Below are 11,132 nucleotides of genomic sequence, written 5' to 3' on the forward strand. Positions count from 1 at the left end.
CATATTGTTGATCGGAAATAATGTAGAATTATTCCGCAAAGCATAAAGGAGTGTTTGAAAGGAGTTTTTCAAAGAAAGACCTCGGTGAAGCTACTTACATATTCAGCATCAAGATCTATAGAGATAGATCAAGATGCTTGATAAGTTTTTTCAATAAGTACATACCTTGACAAGATTTTGAAGTAGTTCAAAATGGAACAGTCAAAGAAAGAGTTCTTGCCTGTGTTACAAGGTGTGAAATTGAGTAAGACTCAAAGCCCGACCGTGGCAGAAGATAGAAAGAGAATGAAAGTCATTCCCTATGCCTCGGCCATAGGTTCTATAAAGTATGCCGTGCTGTGTACCAGATCTATTGTATACCTTACCACTGAGTTTGGCAAGGGAGTACAATAGTGATCTTGGAGTAGATCACTGGACAGCGGTCAAAAATTATCCTTAGTGGAATAAGGATATGTTTCTCGATTATGGAGGTGACAAAAGGTCTGTCGTAAAGGGTTACGTCGATACAAGTTTTTGACACTGATCCAGATGACTCTAAGTCTCAACCTGGATACATATTGAAAGTGGGAGCAATTAGCTAAAGTAGCTCCGTGCAGAGCATTATAGACATAGAAATTTGCAAAATACATACGAATCTGAATTTTGGCAGACCCGTTGACTAAGCTTCACTCACAAGCAAAACATGATCACACCTTAGTACTCTTTGGGGGTTAATCACATAGAGATGTGAACTAGATTACTGACTCTAGCAAACACTTTGAGTGTTGGTCACATGACGATGTGAACTATGGGTGTTAATCACATGGTGATGTGAACTATTGATGTTAAATCACATGGCGATGTGATCTAGATTATTGACTCTAGTGCAAGTGGGAGACTGAAGGAAATATGCCCTAGAGGCAATAATAAAGTTATTATTTATTTCCTTATTTCATGATAAATGTTTATTATCCATGCTAGAATTGTATTAACCGGAAACATAATACATGTGTGAATACATGGACAAACAGAGTGTCACTAGTATGCCTCTACTTGACTAGCTCGTTGAATCAAAGATGGTTAAGTTTCCTAGCCATAGACAAGAGTTGTCATTTGATTAACGGGATCACATCATTAGAGAATGATGTGATTGACTTGACCCATTTCGTTAGCTTAGCACTTGATCGTTTAGTATGTTGCTATTGCTTTCTTCATGACTTATACATGTTCCTATGACTATGAGATTATGCAACTCCCGTTTACCGGAGGAACACTTTGTGTGCTACCAAACGTCACAACATAACTGGGTGATTATAAAGGTGCTCTACAGGTGTCTCCGAATGTACTTGTTGGGTTGGCGTATTTCGAGATTAGGATTTGTCACTCCGATTGTCGGAGAGGTATCTCTGGGCCCACTCGGTAATGCACATTACTATAAGCCTTGGAAGCATTGCAACTAATGAGTTAGTTGCGGGATGATGTATTACAGAACGAGTAAAGAGACTTGCCGGTAACGAGATTGAACTAGGTATTGAGATACCGACGATCGAATCTCGGGCAAGTAACATACCGATGACAAAGGGAACAACGTATGTTGTTATGCGGTCTGGCCGATAAAGATTTTCGTAGAATATGTAGGAGCCAATATGGGCATCCAGGTCCCGCTATTGGTTATTGACCAGAGAGGTGTCTCGGTCATGTCTACATAGTTCTCGAACCCGTTGGGTCCGCACGCTTAATGTTCGTTGACGATATAGTACTATGAGTTATGTATGTTGGTGACCGAATGTTGTTCGGAGTTTTGGATGAGATCACGGATATGACGAGGAACTCCGGAATGGTCTGGAAGTAAAGATTGATATGTGGATAGTAGTGTTTGATCTCCGGAAAGGTTCCGGAATCCATCGGAAGGGGTTCCGGATGTTTCCCGAAATGTTTGGGCACGAGAACACTTTATCTGGGCCAAAGGGGAAAGCCTACGAGGTTTTTGGAAAGCGCAAAAGGAAGTTTTGCGGAGTCCAGGGGCCAGACGCCAGGGTCCCTGGCGTCTGGGTCCAGACGCCGGGAACCCTGCCATCTGGCCCTGGAGTCCGAGAAGGACTCTTGCCTTTCGGGTGAACCGACTTTGTGGAGGCTTTTACTCCAAGTTTCGACCCCAAGGCTCAACATATAAATAGAGGGGTAGGGCTAGCACCCAAGACACATCAAGAAACACCAAGCTGTGTGCCGGCAACCCCGTCTCCTCTAGTTTATCCTCCGTCATAGTTTTCGTAGTGCTTAGGCGAAGCCCTGCGAAGATTGTTCTTCACCAACACCGTCACCACGCCGTCGTGCTGCCGGAACTCATCTACTACTTCGTCCCTCTTGCTGGATCGAGAAGGCGAGGACGTCATCGAGCTGAACGTGTGCAGAACTCGGAGGTGCCATGCTTTCGGTACTTGGATCGGTCGGATCGTGAAGACGTACGACTACATCAACCGTGTTGATATAACGCTTCCGCTTACAGTCTACGAGGGTACATAGACAACACTCTCCCCTATCATTGCTATGCATCACCATGATCTTGCGTGTGCGTAGAATTTTTTTGAAATTACTACGTTCCCCAACAGAAGGTGTATCGGGGAGACTTGGGTCGATTACTCGATTTCCAGTATGAGGCGTACCGTATGAGGCGTCGCAGGGCCCGTCTCGCCCTCGCAGCATGGCATACTATGATACTATCGCAATATTTTCTTCTATTTATTACTGTATGTTTCATCAACTAGTGCCACTATAATGTAATCACGCTTTTTCATTATCTGTGCAAACAGGGTTATTCAGCTGCATTTTGGTGGAACTGCACAAATGTACGGATGGAACCGGCATATATGCAGAGTGCGAGGTGCCAAGTAAAAATTACCGACACCAACCCTGCTCCATCTAAGCATTGGCATCCACCACCACCAGTGGCATGTGTGGCGCTCACTGTGGACGGATCTTCCTCGGCAGCAAATCCTCTAACCAACTACTAGTAGCTTAGACTTCAATAAAAAATACTAGTAGCTTATATTGGCAGTTTTCTAGGGAGTACTCTTTTCTGAAAGAAGCACCAATCTATTTTTCTTTATTTGTACACAGTGTCACAACTTTGACCCAAAGGTCCAGAGCTATTTTAGGGTGATTGGCGTAGTACTCGGAGACGGATTGTAAGCATGATTTTTATTAGCTGTCACACTAATTGTAAGCGTGAGCAGATGGAAGATTAGGTTAGTGCGAAGCTTACCTTAAACCCTACCGACACCGTTGAAATGAGGTGAGCGTCGAGGGAACCGTGGAGAACGGCGGGGAAGTGATGTCGCGCCATCCGACCTCCTCTTGCGGTGGTAGAACGAATACTCGTGTGGCTCCGGCTGGCTCTGCACCCTCACGAACGACACATCGTACTCGATCGATTCGTTATCCTCTGGGTGCTCAACCTTCGACCTGTACGCCCACCACCAATGCATGACTTTCACCTCGGGTGAATCTGTCTGCTCCATCGCCCAGAGGAGATACTCGACGAACTCGAAGGACTACGGCGTGACTACCGCCGAGGAGTACATCACCGCCCTCATCGCCATCATCTCGCTCTTTCGCATACATTGCCACATGGCCCTTACTGTCCTCGAAATCTCCTACTCATTGTCAAACCAAGTAAGGATCTCCTTCAACCAGTCTAACTTTGCCTGGTCGCCGCCGGCGATCTGCCTGATTCGCTGCTGCATCCTCTCCATAGATGTCCTTCTGAGTGGTCCGGTGCTAGCTTTGGAAGATGGGAGGAGAGACGGTGGTCTTGCAATAAAGAAGAGGGAGAGGCGAGATGGTGGTTTTGGAATGGAGATGATGGAGAAGAGAGGGGGTGGTTTTGCAATGGAGAAGAGGGAGAGGCAAGACGGTGGTTTTGGAATGGAGATGATGGAGAGGAGAGGTTTCCCTGCCTTTCGGTCGCTGACAGGGGGGCCCCGCGCTTGGTGGGACCCATGTGTCAGTGTTTTAATGGCAGGATGGGCTACGTCAGGGAAACATCGTCCGAGGAGAGAGAAGGTGGTTTTGCAATGGAGAAGAGGGAGAGGCGAGGCAGTGGTTTTGGAATGGAGATGATGGAGAGGAGAGGAGGTGGTTTTGCAATGGAGAAGTGGGAGAGGAGCATGCGGCAGCGATTTAGGATTGGACGAGAGGGCCGGCGCGCTATGACTGGATCAAAATCAAAATCAATTTACCCTTCAATTAAGAAAGCGACCCCACATTAACTAGTCTCCCTTTTATTCTGGGTCATAATTGACCATGATTTTCACAAAGAAAATATATGTTATATGTTGCAAAAATAATATAATTTGAAAGTACATTCAGATACGAGCCAAAGGATACAATTTTTGGTGACATGCATTCACATTTTGCTTGTCAAATACAGTACGTGGTCAAACTTTGACCCAAAATACGCAAAACAAAAAAAATACTTCCAAGACCAGCGCCGCTCCTCTCCTCTCAAACCACCGCCGCTCCTCTCCTCTTAAGCCACCGCCGCTCCTCTCTTGTTCCAATCTAAATCCACCGCCGCTCCTCTCCTCTTCCATTTCAAAACCACCGCCCCTCCTCTCCTGTTCCAATCCAAAACCAGCATCGCTCCTCCAACATTCTAATCCAAAACCATCGCTGCTCCTCTCCTCTTCCATTCAAAAACCACCGCCGGCGAGTGAAGGTGTTGTGGAGAAGTAGATCGATGGAGGAGTATAACCGATACGTGAGGATCGCAGACGACGACCCTGTGAAGCTAACTAGGATGTTGGAGATACAGTCTTGGTTTGACAACAAGGGCCAACTAGCGGCGACGGCGACATCCATGGCCAGATATCTGCAACAGAGCGAAAAGGTGGCGATACTCCCGAAGGGAGTCGCGCGGGAGTACATAGAGCTGCTCCTCTGGGCCATGGAGCAAACAGATTCACCGAATCCGATCGTGTGGGAGCGGTGGTGGGAGTATCTATCCCAGATGGAGCATCCACCAGAGATTGAAGGATCGAGCATCTACAGGGTGCCGTTTGTGAGGGTGTCGTGCCAGAGCTAGCCGGTGGAGTCTTCGTCGACCGAACCAACTGCAAGAGGAGAAAAGCAGTTGGCCCTACGACGCTTCCCCGCCATCCTCTCCCTCGCCGTTCACATCGTCTCACGGGGCGGCTGTTTGCCGCCGAGGAATAGGAGGGGACTGCCCCCCCAGCCCAATAGTCGGGCAGGTTCTGAATTGTCAGGACGAGCTTAGGGTTGTCAGTATTTGCAGGTTGTGAATTGTGTTTTGTGTTGTGTATTTTGAGAGTACTTTCATATATGAATGTCTTTTGAATTTCAGCATATGAAGTATTTTATGAATTCTAGAGATCTATTTTAGCACTTAAAAATGTAGTTTCATAGGAGTATAAAAGTGCAGACAATGTGATTCTCAGAGAAGAAACTGCAAATTTCAGTTTCAGATAAGAAACTGCAAGTTTCAGTTTCAGATAAGAAACTGCAAGTTCAGTTTAAGATAAGAAACTGCAACTTTCAGAGGCAGAGCATTTATATTAACACGGCCTTTTCAAACAGGGTTAACATCATGTTGGAAGTTTTATTCATGGTCAAAAATGGAACTAACAACCAGTTAACATCATGCTGATCAACATTCATGCATAGCACATCTTCATATGATGCACAGTCAAAAAGGTATGCTATTTTCAAAATGCCCACACAATATCGAGTGTGCGAAAAACAGAGAAAACGAGGGACGAAGTTTTGGCAAGTGTTGGACGTGGTGTATGTAGATGACAATGGGGACCCACATGTCAATAATGGCAGAGGCAAAAAATTTGGAGATATTTTCCCTGCATCAGGTGGAATCGAACCCGGGTGGAAGAGTTGTCGCCTGTCGGGTAGTATCACTTAGCCACTGGGCTAGTTCAGTACTTTCGTCACAAATAGGGCACTGCCTCAGGTGGTCCGATCTCCTCCTGCGCCTTTGTGCGCTCGCCGCGGCACCGCTGTCTGCCGTTGCGAACATGTTGAACAAACAAGAGGAATCTAGAGAGGATTGTACGTGGAGAGGCGGACAGTCGAAACCCACCAGGTCTATGGCCGTACGCAAGCAAGTGCCTCGTCGAAAAAATACTCCCTCCTAATGCTATACTGACGTTGGGGCCCACGGTTTTGTCAACATAGTTACAGTTTTTTTAGGTGCTTCAACGTCGTTACTATAGGAGATAAATTCACAACGAAGCCGGGGAGCTGGCAGGTATCATTTATTATCACTGCAAGTATCAGCTGGGTTTTGGGTTGCCCCATCTAGGCTTTCTTTTTTAACATGCGCAGCCCACGACATGCCGGTTTGTATTTTTTTGAGGGCCATCATGTATCGACCGGCCTATGGACCTCCCATCCGAGGTTTTATTTTTCCTGAAACATCGGCAGCCCAATTTATGTATTTTTTTAAAGAAAACGCAGAGGTCTGTTCTATTTTTCTATATAAGAATAGGAACGCCTGGTCCAAATTATGTTTCCCTTCTGACTTTATTATATATATTTAAATTATTTTGTATGTTATTATATATTATTGTTATTGTCATCATATATTTAACAGATACTTACATATGTAAGAAAACAATATCCCACATCTTATTAACTTATAAAAATAATTTCTTAACAATAAAATCCTGGATTTTTTGGCAACGAAAATCCTAGTGATTGTGTACAAAAGCTTGGTAAGATTTCAGGACCAATGTAATAATAAATCACTTATTATTTAAATATATTTATAACAAAATGCTCAGCCCCTGTTTATTTTTTGATAACATTGCTGCACCCAACCCAACATTATAATTAGAATCAGCCCAGCAAAATCATGTATATCAACAAAGTGCAAATGGCCTTTAATTTATTAGGAAAAAAATAAATGGGCCGCATGGACGCTACATTATTTGTTCACCCAACCCAGGAAATGGACTGTAATTCTAAAAAAGAGATCAAATTGACTGTAAATTCTAAAAAAATGGGTTGAATACGTGCCACATTTTTGGAGGCTAAACTGTGGGCCAATAGGTTGAAGCCAACGCAAGTCGTTGTCAACTTAGTCAACAAATGATTCTGACATCGTTAGCCATTGGATTTACATCCAACGACCGGCATCCATCTTCAATCTCTTGTCTTCTTCCTCCAGCGCCACCGGGACCACCTGCTCCCGCCTCCTGCTGCTAGTAGCTCTGGTTAGCACGCTTCACTGTGAAGCGCTACCACACCGTTGGCCAGGCCATCCCTCCACCCCTCCACACCTCCTGTTCTTCTCCACCGACTGCCGAACCACACCGCACCAGAACCAATTAACCCTCGTACACCTCTCCGTCTGCGACTCTACTCCCACGTCTTCCCATCTCCGGCTCGTTGCTGTCCGGGGCCTCGCCGTCGTCCACCACCTTGGATGCGCTCGACGCAGAGTGGTCAACGTGGTCAACGAACGACATCCACCGGAAGTAGACCGTGCGTGGAGAGGCTGACAACTGGGTCCACGGCCGCACGCAAGGAAGTGCCTCCTTATTACGCGCAAAATAATGATTCCTCCACCTGACAGCTGGGACCCACCGGAAGGGCCTCTCTATTTCGCAAAAAAAACATTCCTCCTGCTGATAGGTCGGACCCACCAGCTATATCTTAACACGCAAGGAACTGCCTCCTTATTACGCACAAAAAATAATACCCCCCTTGCTAGCTGGGACCCACCATAGTGGGAGGCATACTTGTGGGCCTACTAAGTTGATGGGGACGGAGTGCTTTGTCAACTTAGTCAATATGAACGATTCTAGCTCCAATGACCGTACGATGTCCATCCAACGGCCCTAGTGCTTCTTCAAGCTCTAGTCTTCTTGCTCCAGCCGCCCAAAGCAGCGCCAGTCGTGCCGCGTGCTCCTGCCTCCCGTGGTCGGCTGTGATGCCGCGGAGGCCTCACCGCCCCCTACTACTCCCACCGCTGCCCTGGCCATCCCTCTACTCACCCACACCCCCTGTTATTCTGCGGCGACGGCAGCCTCACACCGCAGCCGAACCAATGAACCCTCGTACTCCTCACCGCGTGGGCAACCACTGTCGCGTCTTCCCCGGCTCCGCATCGTCCCCTTCCTAGGCCTCGTCGTCGTCCACCGCCCTGGTGCTCTCGGCGCGGCGTGGTCAACGTGGTCAAGGAACGACTTCCATCGGAAAAGTTGTTGGGTAACATAGTAATTTCAAAACAATTCCTACGCACGCAAGATCATGGTGATGCATAGCAACGAGAGGGAAGAGTGTTGTCCATGTACCCTCGTAGACCGTAAGCGGAAGCGTTATGACAACGCGGTTGATGTAGTCATATGTCTTCATGGTCGACCGATCCTAGTACCGAAAGTACGGCACCTCCGCGATCTGCACAAGTTCGGCTCGGTGACGTCCCACGAACTCACGATCCAACAGAGTGTCGAGGGAGAGCTTCGCCAGCACGACGGCGTGATGACGGTGATGATGAAGCTACCGGTGCAGGGCTTCGCCTAAGCACTACGACGATATGACCGAGGTGGATTATGGTGGAGGGGGGCACCGCACACGGCTGGAAACAATCAACTTGTTGTGTTCTAGGGTGCCCTCTTGCCCCCGTATATAAAGGAGCAAGGGGGGAGGCCGGCCGGCCCTTGGGGCACGCCAGGAGAGGAGGAGTCCTCCTCCTAGTAGGAGTAGGACTCCCCTTTCCTAGTCCTACTAGGAGGGGGAAAGGAAGGAGGAGAGGGAGAAGGAAAGGGGGCGCCCCCCCCTTCCCTAGTCCAATTTGGACCACAGGGGGATGGGGCGCGCGGCCTGCCCTGGCCGGCCCTCTCTCTCTCTCTCCACTAAGGCCCATGTGGGCCATTAGTTCCCCGGGGGGTTCCTCTAACCCTCCGGCACTCCGGTTTTCTCCGAAATCACTTGGAACACTTCCGGTGTCCGAATATAGCCGTCCAATGTATCAATCTTTATGTCTCAACCATTTCGAGACTCCTCGTCATGTCCGTGGTCACATCCGGGACTCCGAACTACCTTCGGTACATCAAAACACATAAACTCATAATACCGATCGTCACCGAACGTTAAGCGTGCGGACCCTACGGGTTTGAGAACTATGTAGACATGACCGAGACACATCTCCGGTCAATAACCAATAGCGGAACCTGGATGCTCATATTGGCTCCCACATATTCTACAAAGATCTTTATCAGTCAAACCGCATAACAACATAGGTTGTTCCCTTTGTCATCGGTATGTTACTTGCCCGAGATTCGATCGTCGGTATCTCAATACCTAGTTTAATCTCATTACCGGCAAGTCTCTTTACTCGTTCTGTAATGCATCATCCCGCAACTAACTCATTAGTCACATTGCTTGCAAGGCTTATAGTGATGTGCATTACCGAGAGGGCCCAGAGATACCTCTCCGACAATCGGAGTGACAAATCCTAATCTCAATCTATGCCAACTCAACAAGTACCATCGGAGACACCTGTAGAGCACCTTTATAATCACCCAGTTACGTTGTGATATTTGGTAGCACACTAAGTGTTCCTCCGGTATTCGGGAGTTGCATAATCTCATAGTCATAGGAACATGTATAAGGTATGAAGAAAGCAATAGCAACAAACTAAGCAATCATCATGCTAAGATAACGGATGGGTCAAGTCAATCACATCATTCTCTAATGATGTGATCCCGTTTATCAGATGACAACTCTTTGTCCATGGCTAGAAAACTTAACCATCTTTGATTAACGACCTAGTCAAGTAGAGGCATACTAGTGACACTCTGTTTGTCTATGTATAAGTTTCCGGTTAATACAATTCTAGCACGAATAACAAACATTTATCATGATATAAGGAAATATAAATAACAACTTTATTATTGCCTCTAGGGCATATTTCCTTCAGTCTCCCACTTGCACTAGAGTCAATAATCTTGTTCACATCGTCATGTGATTTCACACCAATAGTTCGCATCTTTATGTGATTAGTTCACATCTTCATGTGACTAATACCCAAAAGGGTTTATTAGAGTCAATAATCTAGTTCACATCGCTATGTGATTAACACCCAAAGAGTGATCATGTTTTGCTTGTGAGAGAAGTTTAGTCTACGGGTGCAACATTCAAATCCGTATGTATTTTGCAAATTTCTATGTCTACAATACTCTGCACGGACCTACTCTAGCTAATTGCTCCCACTTTCAATATGTATCTAGATTGAGACTTAGAGTCATCTAGATCGGTGTCAAAAGCTTGCATCGACGTAACTCTTTACGAAGAACTCTTTTATCACCTCCATAACTGCGAAATATTTCCTTAGTCTTCTAAGGATAATTTTGACCGACGTCCAGTGATCTACTCCTAGATCACTATTGTACTCCTTTGCCAAAATCATGCTAAGGTATACAATAGGTCTGGTACACTGCATAGCATACTTTATAGAACCTATGACTGAGGCATAGGGAATGACTTTTCATTCTCTTTCTATTTTCGGCCGTGGTCGGGTTTTGAGTCTTTACTCAACTTCACACCTTACAACACAGGCAAGAACTCCTTCTTTGACTGTTCCATTCTGAACTACTTCAAAATCTTGTCAACGTATGTACTCATTGAAAAACTTATCAAGCGTCTTGTTCTATCTCTATAGATCTTGATGCTCAATATGTAAGCAGCTTCACCGAGGTCTTTCTTTGAAAAACTCCTTTCAAACACTCCTTTATGCTTTCCAGAAAATTTCTATAGTATTTCTGATCATCAATATGTCATTCACATATACTTATCAGAAATGATGTAGTGCTCCCACTCACTTTCTTGTAAATACAGGCTTCACCGCAAATCTGTATAAAACTACATGCTTTGATCAACTTATCAAAGCGTATATTCCAACTCCGAGATGCTTGCACCAGTCCATAGATGGATTGCTGGAGCTTGCACATTTTGTTAGCACCTTTAGGATTGACAAAACCTTCTGGTTGCATCATATACAACTCTTCTTTAATAAATCCATTAAGGAATGCAGTTTTTGTTATCCATTTGCCAGATTTCATAAAATGCGGCAATTGCTAACATGATTCGGACAGAATTCAAGCATCGATACGAGTGAG

This window comes from Aegilops tauschii, chromosome 3 (assembly GCF_002575655.3).
Source record: "Aegilops tauschii subsp. strangulata cultivar AL8/78 chromosome 3, Aet v6.0, whole genome shotgun sequence".
Lineage (NCBI taxonomy): Eukaryota > Viridiplantae > Streptophyta > Magnoliopsida > Poales > Poaceae > Aegilops > Aegilops tauschii.